The 24,968-nt window shown below is 41.7% G+C and overlaps 1 long non-coding RNA gene across 2 annotated transcripts; it reads right to left on the bottom strand.

Annotated features, from left to right (window-relative positions):
* Positions 1-10,297: 10,297 nt before the first annotated feature.
* On the bottom strand, positions 10,298-21,519 carry LOC140253368 (uncharacterized). 2 transcript variants are annotated; one of them, XR_011903835.1, is made up of 6 exons: positions 21,440-21,519; positions 20,353-20,525; positions 17,043-17,188; positions 14,613-14,679; positions 11,892-12,047; positions 10,298-11,101 (listed from the first exon to the last, which is right to left on the bottom strand). It is a non-coding gene; the product is annotated as an uncharacterized lncRNA (long non-coding RNA). The 2 variants fall into 2 exon arrangements; XR_011903836.1 differs by lacking the exons at positions 17,043-17,188; positions 20,353-20,525; positions 21,440-21,519 and adding an exon at positions 14,759-14,868.
* Positions 21,520-24,968: the final 3,449 nt, after the last annotated feature.

Below are 24,968 nucleotides of genomic sequence, written 5' to 3'. Positions count from 1 at the left end.
GCATTGACATCAGGAGGTTTGAAGGTTTACAAGCAACACAGCCTCATGCTAACATTCAGCAGGAGCAAGGTATGGAGTACTGCTAGTTTTGCCTACCTTGCTTCCCATACCTGGAGTTTCAGGAGAAAAAAATGAATTCTGCATCTTGTCATTGTAGCCACTATCCTGTGGAGCAAGCAATGCTTTCACTTCTTCACTTTCTTTCACTGTGCATTACGTAAGATGGGTGTCCTCAGCCGCCATTTCACAGTACCCTTCTGCAATTCTTAACTGGTCTTTCCAGAAGAAGACTTTAAAAACTTCTGATCCTCTATGGCACGTGTGAAGTTCTGTATGGATTCAGCAGAAAAAATGCAGCAGTTATAAAAACGGGTGAATTCAGCCAATCATCCTCAAACAAATTAAGTTTGCAGAAAACTGGCACTTCTTTCCACCTCCATCACAGGGCTCTCTGGAAATTCCTTCAGCAGAGAGTCAAGTGCTGGGAGTCTTGCTCCGCTGAGTCTTTCTGCATACCCTTCCCCAGAGGGAAAGCCTACGCAAGAGGTGCTGCCACGTCTGCCAGATGTCCATGAGTACAAATGCTTTCTCTCCAGGGAGAGCTCTCCCCCAGGGATCTCTGCCCACAAGAGGTTGCTTTGATCCACATTAACGTGTTTTGCAGAAATTGAACTTGTCAGGATGACAAAGGCAGGTAGTGTGTACTGGTAGTTTTCAAGCCATGAGTTAAACAGTGTAAGCCAAATGTGTACATCTACATCTGCACGGATCACACAAGCTGAAGAACAAAAACAGAGCCTGCTCCTACCTTTGCACAACAGGATTGCAACTGTCTTTGCAAGCGGGAAATTTGTGTCAGCTCTGATGCTTCTTCAGTTCTGGGTGAATCTTGACAAACGTCTCAGTGACCTGTTATCATTAGGAAAAATAAAACTGTGAATTTCAGGTGTGGGAGGACTTGTTCCTTGAATCTAAAGCAATCATAAAACCAAACATACTGAGAAGAAATGTATTATATAAAGTTAAAGCTATCAGAACAATGTGAGTAGTGTCCCCCTTGCTCATTTTTATTGATAAAAAACACCGTGGAAAAGAAACAGAGTGTTTGCAGGTGCACCTGGGACAGTCTGGAAGACCTCATTTGCTGGGTATTTTAAATAGGGTTGTTTAAGAAGCTTTGTCTCATGCTGTATGGAGACGGTCTGGAAACTACAGTCCCAAAATGGACCAAGAGCAATGCAGCTAATCAGAAGGGATACAGTTTTGTTTCCTCAATGTCCTAATTCTTGCTCAAGCAAAACAGAGGCTTCCTTTTCTGTCCTGCCTTGGAAATCACATATCTGAACACATCCGAGCCCTGGCCAATTGAGGAGATTAGCATCCATCTTTCCTGCACTAACAGCAAATCTTTAGAGGGAGTTTTAAGTTTTTCTATTTTTAATGGCCAGGACTCTGCTAAGATCTCTCCATCACTTCTTTCCAAACCCCAGGAGATCAGTTCCTTGAGAGCTGTTACTGTTTCTGAAGGGGATCATCCTTCACCACTCCATCAACCCGATCAGAACTTGCCAAGATTTCCCAGGCCAGAACCTCCACTTCTGCCATGTGAAGTGTCAATGAAGTATTATGAAAGCTAGCTGCACTTAATGGCAGAAATGAGTAAAGTCCCATGGAATTCATATCACCAGATAGCCTGCTCCTACTGGACTGGAAAAGGTGCATAAGGAATATTTGTTTTGAGTAAATTACAGAATCTTCTGCTATTTTCTTCTGTATACTGCAAGAGATTGCTGTGGATTCTTTCTGTTTGAAATAGATTTTATCATGATTAATTACATAAGCTGTGATGGGAGCTGGTGTGCAGTGGGAACGAGGAGCCTGAAGTGTGGAGGAAGGCATGAAATGTGTTTATAAAAATGCTTGCAACTAGCAAGATGCAGTATGTGCCTGTCATAGCCCTGATCATGCTGCTTATTTGCCATGTCCCTCTCACCCTTATTTATCTGCATCTTATTAAACTGCACATTTACCAAAGCAGAAACTGTATCACCTCCTGCTTTTGAAAAGCCTTTAACATATGAAAGAAATGGAGAATATTGACATAAGACATGTTTCTTACATATTTTTCTTCTGTTTGTTTTTCTGTTAAAAGCAGTGAAGTCTGAGGGGTCACGTATTTCTACAGTTTGATTCAGTAATCTCGAACACTCACTTTCAAACTCAAGTGAATACTGATGATGACTTTCAGCTACTGTTCTGGCTTGTCTGCTGCTGAGAAGGTGCCACACTTGGGAGAAATGTGAAAGACCAACCCTACAGGCAGGATGTGACAGGAAGGAATGGCTGAGATGTCAGATATGCAGCACTTATGAAAACAAATGAAGGCAGTGGGATTAAAAAAAAGCAAACCAAATATTAGCTGTGGAAGCTCACTTATTACACACTTTTGCTAGAGACAGTGGGTAAGGAAAACTAGAACTCCAGAACTAGTGTGCAACCTCTGATGCTCAGCACTGCACCAGAAAGAACTCTTTTTCTCTCTGTTGAGCACACAAAGACATGAAGGTTTGCCTCACCAGGATGCAGTTATCCTTCTTAGCCTTGTGAACCCCCCTTATCTGTGTAGCCAGGCAACTGGGTGTCTCAAGATGTTTTGCACATCTCAGAAGCATGAAACCTGCAGTGGATCCAGGGCTCAGCTCCGGTCTTGTCATGCATCTCTCTGGCCAAAAAAGCTGCTCCAGAAACTCTCTGAAACACACTCCCTACTTCAATAAGCCTGCTAACCTTTAGGAATAAAGAGATTAGTAGAGCCATTTCAGTTAGTTAGAACAATTTTGAACTGTTCTGCTGTGTTAAACAAGAACATAAGAACAACAGACTTGCACAAAGCTTAAACCAAAATAATACAGATTTATTTTTAAAAACCCGTATTTTATTTTTCTCCTTATCCAAGAAACTGGTTCAAATCTGCACCTAACTGTGAACACCACCACAACTTTTTAAGTATACTTCATGTCAGGATCTTAGACAGAGTTATAAATAATGGAGAAACAGTAAGCCCTGAAATCCTCCTACAGGTAAATAACCATGGTCAGCATGGTTAAGCTTCTGCTATTTGCTGAAGTTGTCTGTGTTTTTTTATGTTCCTCACTGTGTGTTCAGATTGCTGATGTTCCAATCAAACTACGGCTGCTTGAGCTGGGGTGTTTTGTTTTACAGAGCAGCACAAGGCTGGTTTGAGTTTTTCATCTTTTATATTTTTAATGATTTAGGGGAAAAAAAACAAAACAAAACAAAACAAAACAAAAAAAAAACCCCGCTTAGCTCTCTCCAATGGAATCTGAAGGGGAAAAAAAGGCTTTTTCCCGTATTGAATACATTCTTTTAATTGAATAGTACAATGTTTTGAGGCCAGCGTTAAAAATGTATCAGGGAGATGGGCCTAGGTAACAAGGATGTGCTGTTCTGTGAAAATCTGCCCAAATTTTGACAAGTTACCAATTCTGAAATTTCCAACTTGCTCCTGCTTACATTCTTAGCAACTGAAGGCTAAATTCCCCAGAAGCTGACTGCAGTGATGCATATTCAGATTAGGATAGTTAATTTTAACTAAACATGTAAATTACTCAGTGGGTTGGGGTGTGTTTTTTTTTCTGCTTCATATCAAACCATAGCACAGAAAGGGACTGAAATCCCTTAGTCCATCCTACCGCTGTGCCTGATGTTCCTCCTGACAGGACCTTAAAGACACCAAGCAGTGGATTTGCCATAGACACTGCAGGAAAATTATTCCTGTATTTAGGGGAACACTATCTGTCTTCATCCTGATATTGAAGATGAATCCCTCTAGTTAAACTTGAAACAAATTATTTCTTGTCCTTTGTCATGGATACAGACAGCAGATTACCCTTGTTCTCTTTGCAGTGGACTTTCACCTCCTCTAAGACTCCTGCCCATTTTTCAGCATCAGATTGGTCAGCAGTAGTTTCTTTTTCTTCCAGTTTGCGTTTTTTTCACGTCCCTCCTTTCCAATCAGTCCATCCTGGGGACACTTATCCATCCTGCGCAATCTGTGCCTGTGCAGGTGGTTCAGGATCATGCCCAGCATTATTGACCACAGTTCTATTTGTGGTAAATGATGCCTGCTAGATCTTTTACCACAGAACTGCTCTGAAGACTGTTCTTTGCTGTCCTGCATTTCTGCAGTTCCATGTTCCTCTCTAAATGTGGCTCTTCTTCATCTTGAATTCTACCCATATTTTCCAGATCACATTTGCAATTTATCAAGATCCCTGGATTCTGATCCTGGCTGCTAACATACTTGCAGTCTTTTGCTGCTTGAAATTATCTGCAAATTTAATAACAATTGTCTTTGTGTCATCATTCAGCTCACTAATGAATTTAATGAATACTTCCAGGCTTAGAGCAATCCTCTGTGGAACTTATGCAACTCAGCCTTACATTCTGACAATGTTCGAGTATCTGTTTGAGAAAGGTCTGTTAATACAAATCCACACCAGGTTTTTGGTACAAACATTTACGAGTTCACAATTCATCTTCTGCAAGCTAGCTGTTTCTAATGCTTTCTGCTATATTTTTTTTCTTTGAGCAGGGTGGGAAGCAGCAGGAAATTCTTTTGCTCATATATATTGATGGGACTCAGACTTCTAAGAGGGTTGAGCAGAGGTGAAGCAAATCCTTTATTTCATTAAAATACTTAATTGTGGGAAACATCTTGAGGTGCACTCTTGTTAGCATTCCCAAGAGGTAGTCATGCTTAGGATACTGCCAATCTTTCTTTTTTCCTTCCTTGTAAAAAGGTTCTCAGATTTCAGCTCAGCAGCTAATGGCAATAGCACAGAGGAAAGCATAGATATTGAAATACTCCTCGGTACTCCATTGGTTCACCTCAGTCTGATTAAGCTTCTTGCATTGACAGCAGCTTAGAGAACTTCTGCAAGTGTTTTTTCCTCCTTTGAACCCTATATTGTGCAAAGGAATAGTACCTCCATGACAGTTAAAACATATTTAGAAAAGGCCCACAGATCAGCTCATGTGGCTGTGAGCTATAATCTACCCACACATGCTAAAAAAACAGAGCTCTTTTTGATCAAGTGGTCCTCCTCATCCCTTCAGAACACGAAGGAAATTCTCTCTTTCTATGATGCTCAACTATTAACTTATTTGAATAACCAGAAAAACACAAAACTAATTCCAGTATTTCTCCTTTTCTAACAGGTTAACTCCCTGCACAGCCAATACATGGTCTTTTCAAACTGTGTAGTCGTAAGTAAAGTGCATTTCTGAGCAAATTACTTAGGAGAGCTAGACTAGATGGGAACTCTAAAGTCACCTTGAACTGACAGTCGCATTTCTGTTCTTTATTAGATCTTACACTTGTTTTGCTTGACAGCTCTGATGCTCTCCGTGAAGATGGAACTGAGCTGTCCACATCCTGTCTACATCTGCAGGGCTGAGCTGCAGGCTCCCCCTGTGCCTCCCCCATGGATGTAGTCTGCAGGAAAGCCTGCCTAGCCCTCCAGCCCCTTGGAGCTGCAGCAGAATTTTGGGATACAATGAACCAACAGATATCTGCTACCAAAACACATGCTCCAAAGCCAGCTTCTGGTCACACTCTCCTCACATTTACACCAGCTGGATCTAGTGGCCACGTGGTCATAGGAGAGGTTGATTAGGCTGAGAAATCTAATGGAAAACAATGCCAACAAATAAGGACTTCTTTGCAAAGCATTACCTCTGCATATTTCTTTCTTGCCTTCTAGCCTCCACATATAAGCCTCTGCCCACACATTTCTAGTCATCTATTTTTAGTTCATTTAAATAGTTTTCTGTTTTAACTTACAGCTTTTAATCCTGTGCTCCATGGCAGAACCCATCCTTGACTCTTCCCTGGCAGTCATCTTCATAAAAGCCATTGCACTTGTTTGGTCTTTGCAGGACCAGTTTGTATATTAATCTTCCAGTCAATTTCACAGTAATTTAGATTATCAGAAATTAATTTCCAACAAAGCTAAAAATACTCTGTTCCTTTGCCTTGAAGGACAGTGTTGCCTGCTGGGGATGATGCACAGAAAGAGGTAACAGGAATCCTCCCCTACACTAAGTGACCTTATGAATTGTGCCAGGCCGAAAGTTAGGTCCTCGTTTTTGAAGGAAAGCTATGAAAATGAAAAAGGCAAACACAAAAGCAAAATGCAAGAATAAACAACTACTGCAACATTCTTATACGTGTAAGGCATGATATCTCAGAGGTTACAAGGGCTGGATATGCACCAGCATGCTACTAGAATTTCTTATGCAGGTATTCTAGTTTTAGAAGAAAACTTCAGCAACCGTTTAACAGACTGCCTTCTCGGGGGGTTTCAAATAGCTGGAAATGATCTTTTCTTTTAATAAAGCAGCTGGACACATCTCTGCACTGAACGCATTTTGGTCCAAGACAGAATGAGATTCTCAGGGAAAAATGCTTTCTGGGGTTATAGCAGTCTTGGGAATGACTTGTAACCTTAAGATGCCCATTCACAATCCCACAACTTCATTTACACAGAGAACACTTCCACAGCAGCTGCTGAAAAAATTCCCAGAGACAGCAAAATAAAAAGGAGAGTAAAATCATCTTTTCAGAAGTGTCTCACCATCTGGCTCTTACCATGCATGTAAATACTGCCCTTCTACAAACAAACCCCAGTGTGTATCAGGTTTTACTGTCTCTTCACGTGCTCCTCCTTCAGTACTTCTGCCTTAAATTTGAACAAGTGCTGCAGAACTGGAGAGTCCATGTATGCTACCTATCAGCTGCTTGCCTTTTGCCCAGCCTCACTATTAAGAAGAAAATTGCAACATCTCTTCTGTAAGAAATGTACCTCCCTATGTAAAACTTTGCTTTCACAGGCCTGGAGCATTGCACGTAGGCTGCTGGTCACTGCAATTAACAGTCTCATGAAACCGAACACCATGACTAATGCTGTGTTCCAGCAGAACTCCAGTTTCTCGTTCTCCCTTCATTTGGGAAGCAAAACACAATGCTATTTGCAACAACTATTTTTCCCACCTTTTATTTTTGAAAAACATGTAATTCTGCACTTGACTAATTTGCATATCTCAACTTAAGGGCACTTCTTCTTCATTCCTCTGTTCTCCATTGGCACGATCTGCCTGCTTTCCTCAGGTGTTTCCCTGTTCACTACTCCCTACCCCCAAGTGTCAGATCTGACCCTCAGTATCCTTATAAAACATGTCTTCCATGGCATCGTGGTGATGGGCTGACAATTGAACTAGATGATCTTAGAGATATTTTCCAGCCTTAATGATTCTGAGATTTCTCCTTGCCTATCCAGCACATCAAGACTTCAGCCATACCTCACAAGAGTAACCAGCACAGCCCTTCAATTTAGAACATCACGGATCTCAGTGAATGTGGGAAAATTCAGACAAAAGAGGATCCCTGAATTTGTGATATTTCCTATCTGTAAGCAGAGCTCAGATTTTCAGCCTACACTTTTTTCTCATAATTTCTGTGACTGAGGCACAAATGTCCTCTAAATTAGTTCTTCCACAATGTCAACATGGAACTGTGCACTTCCCTGGAAAAAATAATGGGGATATTGGCACCTTGCTTACAAGAAAGCTGCTAATTCTGCTCGTGTTAGAGGAACAGAGCAGCGCATGTCTCGGGTCTGACACCAGATGCTCTTACGCTCTCCTTTTCTCTACTGCCCAGAACTTAAAATAGTGTTCCCAAACACAGATTTTGATCAAACTAAATCAGAATTATTTTTTCTCAATTCAGAATGTACAATTCATGTAGAAACTATAGCTTGTAAGTATGGAATATATAAATACAATCTGTAAACACAGAAGTCATATCCCTCCCACATACATTTCTACCTTTTGTTTGTGATGTTCAGCTGTATGCAACAGCCCTCACTATTCTTTCTTCAGTCAGTGCCATCATTAGCTCTAGGCTCAGTGAACAAGAAATACTACTAAAGTGCATAAAGGAGATAAAAATGGAGAGTGGGAAGCTCTCATTAAGCATTTATGTTAGCAGAAACAGACTGGCATGGGTACGCACTGGTATGACAAGCATTTGCTAAAAAGGTGAATAGCTCTCACTCTGCATCACTTAACAGGCTGTGTGTGGGGATGGGATCTTACTCACAAGTCTGGCATAGGAGAGACCTGGTCTGCCCCAAGTGGTACAGGTGAATTCACTGAGCCTCTACACAGCAATGTGGACAAATTTGATCACTCAGTCCATGAAGTCTCTGGTGGTCTGACTGCGCAGCTGCAAACAGGGAGGTGACACAGCATGAGCATTTCCAGAATATACACAGATAAATATAAAACTCTTGTCTACTCAGAATATAACTTAAACCCTCACAGTTCATACCCCTTTTCAGGATGTGAGCAAGTCCATACATCATGTCCTCCTACCAACACTTCTCTCCCTTTGCTTTGGACAGAAAAAAATCTAGATTATAATTGGAGATGACATGCCATTATAAATGAGGGCCATAAGGAGGCCCAACCAAAGAAAATCTCAAAAACCACTTTCCTGCAACAAGAACAGAAAAAAGGATAGCAAAGTCCTCACATGATCCTTCTCTCATCCTCTCCTCTGGTAAACCAGAAAATGGGATAGGGAGATGACTCCAAGCCCCACAAATCAGGAAGGATTTTTCTGAACCATGGTGAATGTTACCCCACATACCACAAAGCACAGCTCAGTAAAGGATACCTGAAATTCTGTAGAATGCAAACACTGTCCTTGGGAACATCCATTTTAGCTGAACTCAAAGATATTTATTTGAGATGGAGGTGGGGGTCCTGGTACAACCTCATCTGTCACAGCATTGTTTGCAGTTATTAACAATCCTAAGGAAAATAACTGGGACTGCCTAAAGTGATCTCCAGTCTCAAATGCCACAGACCTCCTGAAGAACCTCTCACTGAAAGAATTTCCATGGTTATGAAAAAATATACTGCTTTTTTTTGTTATTTTCTTTCAGCACACCCATGTTCCTGCATGCAGAAAGCTTTCACAGACCCCAGATAAACTTTACTACTCAGTATTGTGTAAGCCATATGAGGCACTGTAACTTGTCTTCTCTGTAAAATATGCCAGCTTCACCTTCTCCATCTGTTGTGAAATGGAAATCTTGTCATTCTTCAAATTATGTTTTTACCTGTGTTGAGGCCATGCTGTGTTTGCACAGACTCTTTCTGATAGACAGCCAGAACAGAAGGCTGTATCCTGGAGGAAGATGATGTGTATCTTCAGATGCACCTGTATTTGATCTCCCAAGGAGCAGTGACTGTATATTTTCTGCTATCCGTATTCCAAAAACCCTTCAGAATATCACTTTCACTCTGGTTCCTAACTCCAGGCTTCTTAGCATCAGCAAGACTTTTTTCTGTTAGGTGTGGGGAAGAGGCCAGGAGCAACTAAGATGGGGGCACAAGAAAAGGGGGCCTTGAGAGACAGGATTGTCAGTGCCATGTCAGCACCTTGCTGTGCTGCAGCTCCTCCAGTGATGCCACAGCCATGGGACACTGGCCAGAACAGCACTTACCTTACAGAGACTTGCAAATCCCACACATTTCCTGACTTAATGGGGAACGTCAGCAGCTGTGCCTCCCAAATAGCAACATGTGTGTTTCTGAATGGTGTTATGAACTTGTGCCTGACATGGAAACTGAACTGCATCCCAACTACTGCAAAGCAGCATGGGGGTCTTCCCATCTAAAGAGGGGAGTTCAAAAGGAAATACACTGGTGGTCTCTCTGTTAGATGTTTCAGGGATGAGGGGTTGCAATCACTCCCAGAAAAGCTATAGCTAACTATTCCTGAGGCTAATTCCCTGCTTTGTATCTCAATGGGAAAGAAATCTTCATTCCTTGGTATGATTATGTGAGCATTCCGGTTTGTAATGTCACAGAAAGATGTAACATACAATGAAACCCCAATGTTCCATATTGTGTCTGACTTGTGGGTAAAGAAATTTTTAGAACTCTTCTCACTTTGCTTCTATGATGGACAGGAATACTTCCGCAGCACCTCAGTGGCTGGGTGACAACACTATCTGTCTTTTTCCCTCAAGGACCTTCCAGTCACCCAGCCAAAATGGGTAAATAAAAAACCATGAGAAATATAGATCCATTTTCTAACATCCTGTATTGCTTAGAGGGACAGACACAGTTATCTTTCGTTTGGATTTATTCAGAGATTAATTAAACATAACCTCTATTAGACTTTATAATGAGTTATGTCTCTAAGTGTTTCTTCTCACTGTGAGAAGAGCTAAAAAGCTGAAAAAACACACATATGACTGTCCTACTCATCCTATGACAGCGTATCATAACATATAGGATCTCAGAGAGAGCAATAGGACAATCTTTTCCCAAGGTTCAGGTTTCCTGCAGGAGCTTACAGAAGCTGCCTTATCCTGCTCCCATGTCCTGCAGACGTGCTGCATAACTGCCTCTGGTGTCCTTATTCTGGACCCAGCATTGCTTTGACACTTTGCAGAGCTCTGAGTTGTGTTCTCACCTGCAACCACAGCAGAGATGGTCCCCATGGACATAAGAGAGATTGCTATGGCACTTGGCTGGAGCAATTCATGATAGCTTGGTGAAGACACAAACACTGCTGCCTGTCCTGACTGCCCTGCCTTTCCCCAGTATAGGGCTCATTAACCCCAATGGCAAATAAAAAGCACACAAACAAACAGCGGTTAAAACTTGCTTAGTACAAACATATCAGAGAAGAACTCACGGGGATTGGTTTGTTTGATTTTCACTTCACTGTCAGGGAAGGCACAAGACAATTGTCACTGTTGGTAGCTACTGATTTTGATTTGTCCAAAGACATAAAAACCTGCACTCTGGAAGCTGTCTTTGCTCTCAACTACCACCTGTGGTCAAGGCTGCAGCAGGGAAGCCTCAGCTCACACCTCCAGAAAATAGCCCTGGGTAGATGACCATAAAAAAACAAATGGTCCCCTACTAGCTTAACCTCTCTTCTAAATAGAGAGTGTGTCCCCAGTGAATGGGCCAGCACCAGGCCAGACATAACCTGAAAAGAAAACGGGAATTAGGATACGAAGGTCAGGGCAATTCTCAGCCCACGCGTGTGGGAAGGTGAGGAAGAAGGCTCTACATATTCCTCCTAATGTGGTTTTAATAGCCAAAGCCTTTCAGAATATAATTAGTGTTTATATATCCACTCATAAGAGCAAATTAGTCCCTTCCTCAAGAAGACCATTAACTTGATTATTTTTTTTGGCTCTTTGTGAGTTGTAACCAATTAAGAACCCAAGATGTACAGCTGTTAGATTTCACCTAGAAACTTGGAAGTAGCCAACAGGTGAACAGTAATTTAGTAAGGAAACACACACACAAAAAAGGACAAAATAATCAAGAGAGAATAAGAAATTATCTGAATCTTTGCTGAAGTACTTAAAATCACCCAATTAGAAGAAAGGGCAACTTAGTCAACCTCCTTTTTAAGAGGTTTTCACCCCCATTCAGTCTGACTCTATGCATTTGCTTTATTAAATGGAAGAATCCTCATGAATCCCAAGGGCAGATGGATTGTACTTGTAACTGTCCACCACACACTTCAGACTCTATAGATGCCTAAAGCACAGCAACTCTGCCTCTGTGCTTGGATCTGCTGCTATCTCCAGGAATCCAAATTAGTGACAGTAACAATTCAAACACCAGATTACAGAAAGCATAGGAAATAAACCCTATAGCATCAGTCCTGAGTAAGGGATGGAAACATGCAAAGAAGAGTATACATGGGGCTAGTTTGTTTTGCTTCTTAAAACTGAAGTCAGAAAGACATGTTAGAAATGTCATACCTCTGATTACCAAGTATCTTCTTTGCTTTTTTCTGTAATATGCTTTGACGGTTCAGCATTGCTGTCTGCAGTTGTTTCAGTTTGCAGCTGTGGTGAAGGAGTTCTGGATGATTTCAAGTCTTCTGTTCTTGGTAACAACAGAGGTTCATCCACACACTGCAGGACAGGGATGTATAGAGATCAGTTTGTACAATTTTAACTGATTTTTAGGTAAATTTGTGCCATGAACATTACTCTATTTTATTACACATCACACTGCATGTTTCCTTCTGGACTTCATTTGCACAAGTCACTCATAGTAACCACTGGAATGTAAATCATCAATAGAGGAGATGATTGATTAGAGACAAAGCACGTTCACTGCAAAAATCGAGTTGCAAATCTCTGTCCTGGACATCCAAAAAGAATTGTGGCAGGACAAAACATGACTGGTGTACACATAACTGCAATGGGCCGCTTCTGAAAGGTTACTCTAAAAGTGACTTATGGTGCTCCAAAAGCAGTACTCCCAGTGATGGCACGTCCCATTCCAGTGACAGCAGATTTCACTCTCTGCAATACACCAGCTCCCCACACCCAAATTATTTCCTTTCTCTCTCAGCCCTGTGAGAGAGAGCAGAGGAGAGGCCATCTGCCCTGGGAACTGGAAGTGCTCCCAGAGTGTCCCTGCACTGGTCCCTGTGCTCTGCACTAAGCTGGTGCTGCTCTGTCTACGAAGTAGGGGCTGCCCAGAGGTGACACCTTTGGACTCTGTCCTCAGACAAAACTGCCTAAATCTTTACACTGCAGTAAAACTCCAAAGTCTTCTCCCTACAGAAATCAGGCCAGAGAGTGGGAGGTGGGGGCTCAGAGAGAGAAAGAGAGTGGGAGAGAGATTAAACAGCCTCTGGTATTCAAAGCCTGTGGATGACAGTTTCAAAAATATTTCTAGGGATACACTTGGCAGGCACTTGTCTGCAATTTCCTTCTAGAAACATATAAACAGCAGAGGCACACAAACGGCCTCTTACTCAGAGTTATAATTATCCTAATTGTTGTACCCATACAAAGATGGATTAGCAGCTGGCTGGGGCACCTCTTCCAGAGCTACTCCTTCCTCTGCCCCGTGCAAGCACTGCTCCTGCACTCATTCTCACTGAGTAAAGGGCCAGGCTGCATCCCAAGCCTCTAGCACATAGGCAAAGTGGTTTGTGACCCCTACTCCTGAATCCCTGAGGGTGAACACAGGGTACTGAATCCCAACAGATGTAGGGGCTGAGTTCCCAATGGATTTTAAAGAGCTGTGAGTGCCTGCCTACTTCAAGGTCCTCAGAATCCTACAGTCCCAGACCCATGAAGAAATATAAACCAAGCGGCAGTTTCTTCTAGTGCACAGAGACTTTATAGTTAAAACTAAAAAAAATTAATTCAAACTGATCAGGAATGTGAAGCTATAACACCTGAGAGGAAGTTGTGCTGAAACCAGCAGAGGGATACCCACAGCCAAATGGAAAGGGCTGCAAGGAGACCAGCTATGTCCTCCATGACTTCTCTTCTGATCCCAAGGACTTGCCATGCTTTGTGAGCCTTGCCAGCCACCTGTAATGTAGGCAAGTGGCTGTACACATAGAACAAGAAGATGAGTGAAAACAAGAGCCAATCCCAGAACACTCCTTAAAATCCTGCATGTTTCAGCATGGTGGGGATACCCTGTAAGAACTGTGGGTGTGAGTTACTAATGTGAGTACTGATTTACCTTTCTGAATTGACCTAACATACTACTGCTGTGCAAACAAGTATCATATGTTTGTAAACAGACTGAATTCAAATCACAAACGTAGTGTGACGCAAATGACAGTCACACAGGAAGCCCTTAGATATATGTGCAAAAAGTGCCATCGCAATTAAAATGTGAGATACTAACTCAGAAAGTAGACTGATAATAAGTAGTTTATTCACCAAATTAACAAACCTCCTAGCTATAGGTGGATGGTAATTACAGGTATCATGAAATGGAGTCACACTGTGTAACTGCACTCTAATTATATTTGCTGTATTAAAGCGCGACCCTGGTATTACACTGAGAAATGAGATGAAAAGCAGGAGAAAAATCCCAGCTCAGGATCCACGTGGGTGGAAAAACCCGTAGCAGTACGTATTCACAACTGCCTTTCCAGCTTCACAGCTTGCTGCCGAAGAAACGTGGCACACACATCTCTGGAGTAAGAGTGCGATTGCATGTGTTTGTACTGGCATTACACATGCAATGCTCGGCTTAGAATCTGTTCCACTACCAGCAACAGGCAAACTCCATAACAGGAGTGAACTGTTAGCTGCACAAATTCCATATTTTTCCTGCAGTATATTTGATCCTGGTGGGCTTATAGCTGGATGCAAGCACACTGTGCCGGTGCCAGTGCGCCCTTCCTCCTCCCAGTCCCTTTTGCCTAAAGCTAAAAAAACTGTGAGGAAGAGAAGAGACTGTTCTCACTAGCTGTATGGTTGTTGGGATTTCATATATTGCTTTTTCAGTGGCAAAGCTTGCTGATTAGCTCTGCAACCTTTCCAATGCCCAGTCAGCTCAGAAGAGGCATGGGAAACACTCCAGTACTCACTGAGAAAAGGGGTCGGGAGGGAAGAAAGCATGGGAAAGTTACCAGGGTTAAAAAAAAGAAGAGAGAGAGAGGATGGGAGAAGGAAATCTGTGCAGGAGAGCAATAAGTAGGTCACAACAGTACTTACAGATACCCTCTCTGAAAAATACGCACTTCCAGCCACAGGCATGACGCGTTTTGTCTTTTTCTCAAACCTGAAAGAAAGAAAAGCTGTTTGAACTTGTGTAACACTGCCATCCAGTGCTGCGAGTGTGTCCCAGGCTGTAGCCCTACCTCTGTGCCCAGTCCCATCTCACCACAAGACAAAGCCACAGCCCTAGCAGGCCCCAGTTATCAGCATCCCTAGTGCGGTGTCCCATGCTGTAGCCCCCTGCCCATGAGAGGCCTGGCAGGCTCCAGCTGATGGGATCTGGAGTATTTGAACATCCTCAGTCATTGATACACCTGGAGTGCTGCAGATCACATCATCAAACCCACCTGCCAGGCCACTGAATCAGCTGCCCTCACCTCTAATAACCCAATATCTTCCTTTAGAATGAAGGTAATGGGGATAGTTACACTTGATCAAGTTGAAAGATTTTGTACTTACTGTGTGTACTGGCCAGAGAAGGGTAGGTTGTAACCATAATCATTTATATCACAAAAGCACCCAAAGGAATAAGAAAGTAAACCTCTAAAAAGGTGAATTCATCCACATATTTTCATACCTGTTCTCCAGTTCTTTAACATCCCAAGAGGCTCCTTACATGCTAAGTAGCCTGCCAAGTGGTAGCATGCCTTAGGGCTCGAGACCCCTATGGAGGCAGCTGCTCAGTAAATAGGGGAGGTGGAGTCACAGAGCAGTCAGAAGGCTGTTGACTGAGTTCTTTAATGGTCACAACTAAATCTGATGAGAGGCGAATTTTTCTAATACATAGGAAGCAGTCAGAAGGGATAGTGTGAGACTTCTTTCAGTCTTGAGCTGATTGGTTTTCTTTTGAGGCAGGTATAAGCATCTGTGTAAGATTTGGAGACCCTTTTCATTTCAGGACCTCCGATAATAGAAGCAATGTTGATTAACACAACCCCAAATAACTTAGAATCAAAAGCCTCAGCATTTGCAAAAAGCAATCTTTGACTTTGTCTCACTTCATAGCAGAGCCCTTCTTTTTTTGTGGTGCTACTACAGTTCCATGCAGGCCTTTCCCACACCATGCCCTTTTACAGAGAAACAGTTTTTGTCTGGTTCCACTTAACAACCTTCATAGAGATATCTGGAACTTTTTCACCACTAAATGAATTGATAACTTTGCTACTGAATAATTACAAAAATAGCTTCCTTCAATAGAACAGCAGCAGAATGAACTGCAGTGAATCACAGAAATAGATCGGCTGGCTTCTGAACGTGCTTTGGTAGGAAAAGAGCAGCTGAATTTGATAAAATACAGCCACCTTCTCAGCTGAATTGCACAGTCAGGAGAAACTCTGCCTTTTAGATCAGGTGAATTTGAAAGAAAATCTTTGTTGTAACACAATAAGGTCTTCATAGCTGAGGGAATATAAACAAACACCTTTTTATTTTTTCTGCAGCTATGTTTAGTTAATATTGAACGGATGGTTTGGAAATTCATTGTAAGAATTGATAGTGGGGTCTGGGTGTTTCTTCTTGACTTGAAGAGATACATCATTATTAATTAAAGCAGATACTGTAGCTCCTGAAGCCAAGTGGATAGCAAAGAGTATTTTTCATGTCTTCATCCATAAGAATGAATTAAATTCCTGGAATATGTACAGTAATAAACACTGGGTTTTACAAAAATGAAATCCCACTGTCTAACCATTTATCAGCATAGGTACAAAGATAGAATTGTTCCTTTTCCCTAGGAAGCCAAATCCCAAAAGTTTGGGTATTATTTCTAAGCATCAGTTTTTGCCTATTCCATAGAAAAGTACTGAGCTTCAAAATTCTTCCAGGTGAATCTGCAATCAGAATCTATTAGGAAGGGATCTGTGTTCAGTTTTCAGTCCTCCCTCAGCCTCCTGTTCTTTTCTTGATTTAATTTCTATTGTTCTTGCTTGCTCAGATAACCATTTCTTATTTCCAAGAACTAGAAGCCCCTTTTTTGGTGTTCAACAGCAAGGTGCACACACTCCTGGTGGCCTTTTGGTGCCAACCTAACCCTAAACACACGGACTAAACACTCTGTGCTTCACTGACACTTTTAAGATAAGGAAAAATGGCAGAACTGAAAGTTGTTATGAGAATCATGTGCCTTCCAAAGGAAAAATAAATAAATAAATAAATAAATAAATACATTTTTCAAGGAGCACTGACAGCTAGCAATATGCCAGACATTTGTTGTCCCGGAGTTCTTAGATTCCACATTGCAGGCGCATCTGCAGAGCAGCACAGCATCAAGGAACAACCATCTGAGCACAGTGACCCCTGATGCTTTGCAACGGCAAATAAAAGCATCAAGGAACAACTGTAGATCTTTAATTCAAAAATGTATGGTGACACATAACAATGGCATCATGGTAATGATGAGGTGAAAACACTCATCCACAGAGAGCTCACCTTCAAGGATTAAAATGGAGACTATATTCATTTGTATGAAAGAGGGTTGCTGGTCCCTGTTAGTATCAGCCTATTATGGTGCTACTGTCAATGTGGGCAGTGAGACCTGCTGGCTCAGTTTCCATCATTGCTGGCATCCTTACCCCCTGTTGAGAAAAGTGCAGGAGAAAAATCTTATTTTAAGTATGAAGGTGGGCCCTCCTGTTTTTAGGTTCCTAATACCAGCACTTAGATAGGACTACATTAACAGAAGCAGTTCCTCTCAAAAATCTGGTTTGTGAAACAGATCAGCTGGACACCAAATAGCCAGAGAACTCAAAGGCTGTATCATAAAAAAATGAGTCTTCCACATAAGAGTTCTGGTTTGTTTGATTTTTTACCATCCTCCAAAGCTTATTAGTTGCACTATATTCCACAGTCATATCTGCAGGACTCTAGACCTCCATACTCAGCTTTCTATTAACCCTTAAAGACTTCCAGAGCCAGAAATGCTCCCAGTTGTATTGAAAGAGACTGGAGCTGAAGAAAACAGCTAAGTTTCCGTGCAGTGGAATCAATTTGCAGCAGATTTATGTATGTCAGCATGTAATACTTGTCTTATATCCAAACCTAGAGAGACAGAAGGTCATGATGGGAAGTCCCATTCATTGCCATCAGTCAGGTCTCTGAGTTCCAGGGGAGGAATGCAACCCACAGCACATCTTTCAGGCCTTTGGTACATGCATTTCAAAATTAAACAGTTTTCCACTCTTGAACAAGAGCTCTAACAGGCTGAAGAAGAGTGCTGTGGGGAATTTTATGCTTCACTTTACTCAAATAATTAATATCATATAATGCTGGCTCACCATTGTCTCCCATCCTGAGCAGCTACACTGGCTTAATCTACAGAGAGATTGATCCTTTATTCTGAATGCAAATCCTCAGAGTCCCCTTTTCAGCTACTGCCTAACTTTGGAGCTGGCTAAATCCCCACGATGCCCAAGATTCCATCAGTAAAGCTCTCTGGTTGCCTATGCTTCTGCCTCTGGGCCTACCCAAATACACTGACAGTGCTGAATAACTCAATATTTCAGTCCTACAGGGATTCGTAAATAAAGCATTTTTCTTTCAGCAGATACATCTGTCAACTATGATCCTGTAGGAATTTCTATGACCTACAGCTAGCACAGACAAAAGCTGCAGGCGAGGGATGGTGGGATAGTATGAACTGCTACTGCTATAATAAGGGAGAGTCAGGGATAAAGGCAGTCAAAATATCTCAGAAGAGCTGGTTGTGGTGTGTTTGTGCCACTTCTGATCTGCTGACAGTCCAAATTTCTCATCTAAATCTTGCAGGAATAAGATTTCACTGACCAAGTGAATATTACAGATACAGGCAGGACCTGACGAGAACAATGCCTTGGAAAAGCAGCTTGAATTACAAAAGGTGTCTCATCATTCAAAAATCAAGCATGTTCCTCCTGCTCCTTTCCTAGCTTTTGCTGCTGACCACCTTAGGGAGTTTTTATTTCTGCACGCAGCTTTTGTACCTCTCATTGGGTTCCATTTACCCAAGCTGTTCATTTCACTGGGCAGCAGAGCATCTAACAACTGAACTACCAAAATTAAGTTCTCTGCACAACATACCAGGTGAGTTTCACTTGGGAATCCTATTTCTTCTCCCCTTCAGTTGGTGAGAAGCCTGCAAAGCAGCAAATTAGCTCTGAATTTAATAAATGCACGTAGGTACATTATTAATAGGAGTAATTGCATGATCTATCATATTAGGCAGCTTACTTATGTGAAATACCCATGGCAGCTCCAGGAAGACAGACCAGCAAAGAGAGCACGAGGAACAATGAGGCTGCCATGATCTTACCTCATCTCCTCTGGTAGTTAGGGAGATGTGATTTTGGAGAACTTCTGGGAGAAGCACCAGCCTTCTAACAGAGATGGTTTGTTTGGTGGCTGAACCATAGAGCTAAAAGCACATGGGGAAGTCACAACAAGCCTGAAAGCAGTAAGCAAATCACACACTGCAGCTGCATGGTGTGTTGCACTGAAAACTGTAAATGACCTGACAGGAGATGTTTAATGGAAGAAGGTCTACTGCCTGCTTTTCCATAATTTTTCATGTTGCACTGACATTTGTCTTTGCAAATAGAGTTCAGAATAAGTGCATAATATGACCTCCATCCTCAGCAAGCGGAAAATTCTGCATAGGTATTTGCTTAAATTCTGTTTTCCATAGGTTTGAGCAAATGCACAAATTACATGACAAAGATTATTCAAAGCATCTGCATATGGAGTTCAAGCAGCGACACAACCCAGGAACAAAAAAGATCAAAGTGTCACTCAGCACATGCACATTAACTGTGAAAAAAACCACATCACATTCAAGTGAAATGGTATGTCAATGGAAATGCATGCTCCTGTCACTTTTTCCTTCTACTTACACAGTAAAGGCAATTCAGCCATGGGTTGGTTATCTGCATCATTAACATAACCATCTCTGACCAAGATGACGAAATTAACAGAAGAGATTTTTGAAGAGTACAAAACCTGTTCTTCATTCACCTAAAATACATCTCTACAGTCATATCCATGGAATGAGATAACACCATTTGACTAAATAAACACATAATCTAAACACTTGCATGAAGATACTGGAATTCCACTCATTAAAAAAACACACATATATTGATTATATCACAAAAAACAACAATATTCCCTGATTATTTCCATGTATTCAGAAAACACGACAGTTAACATGGCATGGAGTCTCATTGTTGCAAGCTTTGGAAGAGTGCTCTGCGCAGAGGTGGCAGTTACCAGGTTGCAACTGTTACCCTGGGTAAGGTTTGACAAATCCTTTGCATGCAGAGCATTCTGTAAGGGAGTTCCATTGCAACAAAATAATTTCTAAGAGTCTGAAATTATTTTTTCCCCCTCACATAAGGCCACCAGCTTTATTCCAGTGCATTTATGCTGGAGATTTGTCAAGATTCCTTCAGAACATGTTTTAAGACATCAAGATTGTTATAAAACTGAACTCCAGTATCTTGTCTTCAGTACCTAGATAGTGGTACCAGGCCCCAGGGAGAACGAGTTCGCTTTTCAGTCCAGTAACCTAAACTTTTCCTATTAGCCCTACATAGCTAAGAACTTTGAAACCTACAATTTAACTATACTTCAGATGAAGAAAGACTATCAGCTGTGTAGGATTACATCTAACACACCACGCTACCAAACTGAGTCAAACCTGAATACATTCCATTCCATATTCTCTGGGGAATGAAAAAGAGAAACAAATTCAGAGTTAAGAAATTACATTTGCAGATAATGGTGATTCCTTCAACAAAAAGAGTAGAAAAACAGCACCTCTGGATCTGGTCAGAGAGGGAAAACACTCGAATATTCCTCTGAGAGGTGGATGAGAAGGCAGGACATAAATAGATGTTAAAGATGAGTGGTTTTATAGGTCAGCACACAGGTCATTTCTATCTAAAAAAACAGACAAGTTTGTGGTTTAACACATACAGAGCTGTACACAGGCACTGCTGAATAATATGCTGAAAAATATTTTCAGTTGTGGCAAAAGAAAACAAACAAAAAAACCAAGTTACTCCCAGCACAGCCCAAGAACTTGCATATATTGCCTCCAATACTCAAAGTGGAGCTAAAAAACCAGCAACCACCAAGCACTCTTCTCCCAGCACATGCCCACGTAGCGCACCTTTCCCTCCACACTCCCTAAAGGCAGGCCCTTGTCTCCACCAATGGAGCTCCTCCTTGGTCTGGGGAGAGCCATATGGCACCCCAGGGCATGCTCCAGACCTTTGAGCAGAAAGCACTGTGGTCTGCTCCAGCCACAGCAACTTAATAAGAAGTTCTCAAAAAGTCTTTTTGGGAAAAGGCTGTAGTTATGTTTCACTCAAGAAAAGATTCTTCTGCCTCTGGCAGCTCACATTTCTTGCAGATGTAATTTCAGTATCACATAGCCTTTTATTTTAGCTCCTTGTTAACTATTTTTAGAGTTTATGCAGTACTCGCCCACTGTAACTGAGTTTACCCCAGACACAGGCTTGTCTGCAGGCAGAATATATCCGCCAGTTGTACAAAGGGCTCAGGCAAGACGAGAAGCTGCGCAGCTCTGCAGCACAGGCATCAATGGAAGGTGGTGGCTTGCAGGACAAAGCTGCTGCCTCTCAGAACTACAGACAGCACAGGATCGTGGTGACTGATCTCAGTTTGGCATTTCTCCCCATGCATTAAGCAGAGACTAAAAATCCTTACACAACTCAAGATGTTAATCACAGTGCAAAGACCACCAAGGTCATCAGCTGTTACTACTAGCGCTGCCACATCTCCCACTAAGTCGTGTCCCGAAGCACCACATCTACTTATCTTTTATATACCTCCGAAGATGGTGATTCAACTGCTTCCTTGGGCAGCCTGTTCCAATATTTCACAGCTCTTTCAGTGGAGATATTTTTCCTAATTATGGAAGGAATGTTCAGCAGAGTTAACTGAACAATTGAAGTCACTACCTGACAGTGTTTGACAATTGTAAGAAAAATATTCTCCTTCTTTAGAAGGTCCCAGGTTACAGAGAACAAATAAATAAATAAATAATCATACTTTCCTCCTGCTTCCTTCTCCTCACATCTGCTCCCTGCTGCAAAGACTTGTTTTTCTTCTGATAAAAACAGCAGGTATTTCACCAACAATTTCCATGTCTTTTTAACCAGAACACATTAATCCTGACCAATGAAAACTAGGATTAAATAAATAAATAAATAAATAAAATCTTTATTTCCTTAACCCTCATTCAAATATCAGTGCGATACCAACAGGTTTGTTAGCCAGCAAAGCTTGTGGCTTTTCCATCAGCACAAGGAATAAACACAGCCAAGACTTACTGACCCATGAGAAGTTCAAGCTGAAAGAGTGTGGAACTTCTGCTACTGTTGCTGACAACAGCCCTTGGAGAAGGCAAATATACATATGCATAAGCATATATGTATGTAGAGACTCATCTACATGTGTGTATGCATACAAAGAGTAAAAGAAGATGTGTAAGTTGGGTTTATAAAGTGATGACTTTCTCCTTCAGAGAAATATCTGAAGAGTAAAACAACGATGGGTAGGATTAACATGATGGCTGTCTTTGCACTACAAGAAACCACAGTAGTTTTGGTCCTAGAAAGAATTTTTACATGCAGTCTCAGGAAAGGACATCAGGGAGCTGTTGTCACCAGGGTAGAAAGGAATTCTTTCAGCTTTTGTTCACCTAAAATTTTAAATGCAGAATAATGATGGATATTCACATTACTTTCCCTCACTCAGCTCAGCACTAATCCATGCATCCCCAGTGCATTATCTCCGTGTAAGCTAACAAACATGAAAAGTATACAAATACAAGGCAGAGAAGAACTTACGCCTGTGAATCAGTGGACTATCACAGGAAACTGATGATTGCAGTTATGACATCGGATGCCTCAGCAGATTCAGAAGGTAGGAACATCAGAAGATAAGGGAATTGCTAATGATTGAGTCTTGACATTTTTATCCTTTATGGCATTAGCACATTAAAGTGCACAATTGTGGGTAACATCAGAAAGCAAGATTGGCCGCCACCAGCATGGAGACTACCAAGGACTGAGTCAGAGGAATAAGAATGAAGACTATAGCAAGACAAGAAGCAATATAAACTTTTACAGTTACTTTAAGTAGTCCTTGATCTATGAAAATAGTTTTCATCTCTTGTCAAATGTACACAAAGCCATCTCTGGAGTCAGCATTTCTCATAATGCTTACTTGCAGATAGAAAAGTAACATGGATGGCGTCTCATTCTAACTGGAACAAGTCATTTTTCAGGTGGTAAGTCATTAACTGCATCTTTTTACCTTGCTTTCTGCTCAGGACCTAAACCATGGTGACATCTGACTTCAAACACAGACCAGGTTGCTAAGAAACTCATCACCTCAAGGGTTTGGAGCTTTGTTTTGAGTTTTGTCCTTCACCATACTGACAGCAGAAGACAATTGCATCAGAAAGCCTGCTTGAGAACTTGTTTCCTGGAACTTTCTATTAACAAAAACCATTAAGCTTGTTAGAGGATCGTAAATTGACAGTACACATGGAAGGGATCCAGGTAGGTTACGTAATACATCTTCCTGTCCCACAAAAGATCAACTATATTCAAGATACTTCTCAACAATTTTAATCCATATTCTTGAAGTGTTTCAGTGTGCCACAAGCTCCCACAACAACATGCAAGGCATAAAACCAAGGCAGATGACACTTGCTACCACTGTGACTTGCCATAGAAGAAAAACCGATGCGTCTTGCATTATTTATTCTTAACAATTTCTTCTTAGCTACATCTCACTTCTTTGCCTTGGGCTTGATGCTTTACAAGCCATTTGGTTGTCTGAAGAGTTTGCAGTATGGCTAGGAAATAAACCTTGCTACTGCAGGAAAAGAAATCAGATCTGGATATATAGTAGTGGAAAAAGCAGGAAAATGTTGTCAAGGGTCCCAAGGAACACATATGTTGGAGAATTTTCTGTGAGGGAAGAAGGAAAAAGAATGACTACACTAAGGGAAAGTACTACTGAATAAAAAGATTTTGGTGATATGATACAGCGGTTGCCCAGATGCATGTGGCAAAGGTGAAAAAGATGTAAGTATTTTCCCAACCTGTATGAGACATTCAGAGCTCTGCACATGACAGGGATGCTACTTCCAGTTCTTAAAGCCCACACTGTCGACTCTTAGGAGTCAGCTGCCACTGACACTCATCATGCAATGGCAGCAGAAACATCCATGCTCCCAGGAAAGGGGCCTTCCTTCAAACTGAGTCTTCTGTGAGTGACAAAAGACAACCAAACAGCTGACATCTTTAAAAAATGGCTAGGAAAAACTGCGATATCTGGCAAAAAAGAATGAAAATGAAGGCTCTAGAAACATGTGAAGGACAGAACCTGCAACAGATTGCTATAAATAAGAACTGATCATCATAGAAATTAATATTTACTTCCATTTCTTGCTGAATCTAATGAAGTGCTCTGTGCTGCTGGAGGTGTACTGGAAGCCTGTTGTTTAGTCTTGATTAGTTTTAGAAGAAGCAAGTCTTCTTGTGTAATTCCCTGCTTAAACCACACAGCAGCTCCCTGTTGGAAGCTTAGGCCCAGCTTGCCATAACCTGTCTGAAGGGAGCTGCAATTGAAGGAAAAGTCACTTAAGACAGAATCTGCTGCTACAGACCATGTCACACACATCAACAGACCTGAGGAAATAGATCGTCACCAGCAGAAGAACCTGAGCGTCTCCATTTATTACCTCCTGCAGGAGCAGTAGAAGGCTGCTGGCAGCAGCACAGCAGGTACACCCGCGCTCCTCAGCTGCTAGGGAAGCAGACAGAGTTGTTTTTAAATTCCATACTGAAGAAAAAGGAAACACTGAGTGTACCTGCCATAAATGTGATGTCAACACTCATGAATCTCAGTGTTACCCATGGTCACACATGTATTTCTTCTAATTTGTTGCTGAAATCTGTAGGCTGAAGCAGCCTCTTCTTGAATGCAAACTTCTCTCTCCACGTAATCCAATTAAAGCAAGTGAAACCAATCCTAGAAAGCTGGGCATCACAACAAATTAATGCAGCAAGACAGCAAAGGCATTGGCAGGCTTGTCTGTCCACCCAGACTGCAACCTCTTGTTTTGCCAGAAAATGTCTGCTAACTATTCACCACCAGATGTACCTTTGAGACACAGGCACGCACAGAGCTCCTGAAAGTGTTAGAAACTGCTGGGGTCCTCTCTGAAATTAACTGCAGATATAAGGAGCCACTGCCTGAGAGTGAGGCAGTACAAGATGAACTAGTAAGCAAGCCTCACATCAGAGTTCCCTGGGTACTGCGACACCAGACAGTGGCAGA

Source organism: Excalfactoria chinensis, chromosome 5, assembly GCF_039878825.1.
Source record: "Excalfactoria chinensis isolate bCotChi1 chromosome 5, bCotChi1.hap2, whole genome shotgun sequence".
Lineage (NCBI taxonomy): Eukaryota > Metazoa > Chordata > Aves > Galliformes > Phasianidae > Excalfactoria > Excalfactoria chinensis.
The sequence above is the reverse complement of the archived record's forward strand: the minus strand, read 5'-3'. Positions and strand labels throughout refer to the sequence as shown.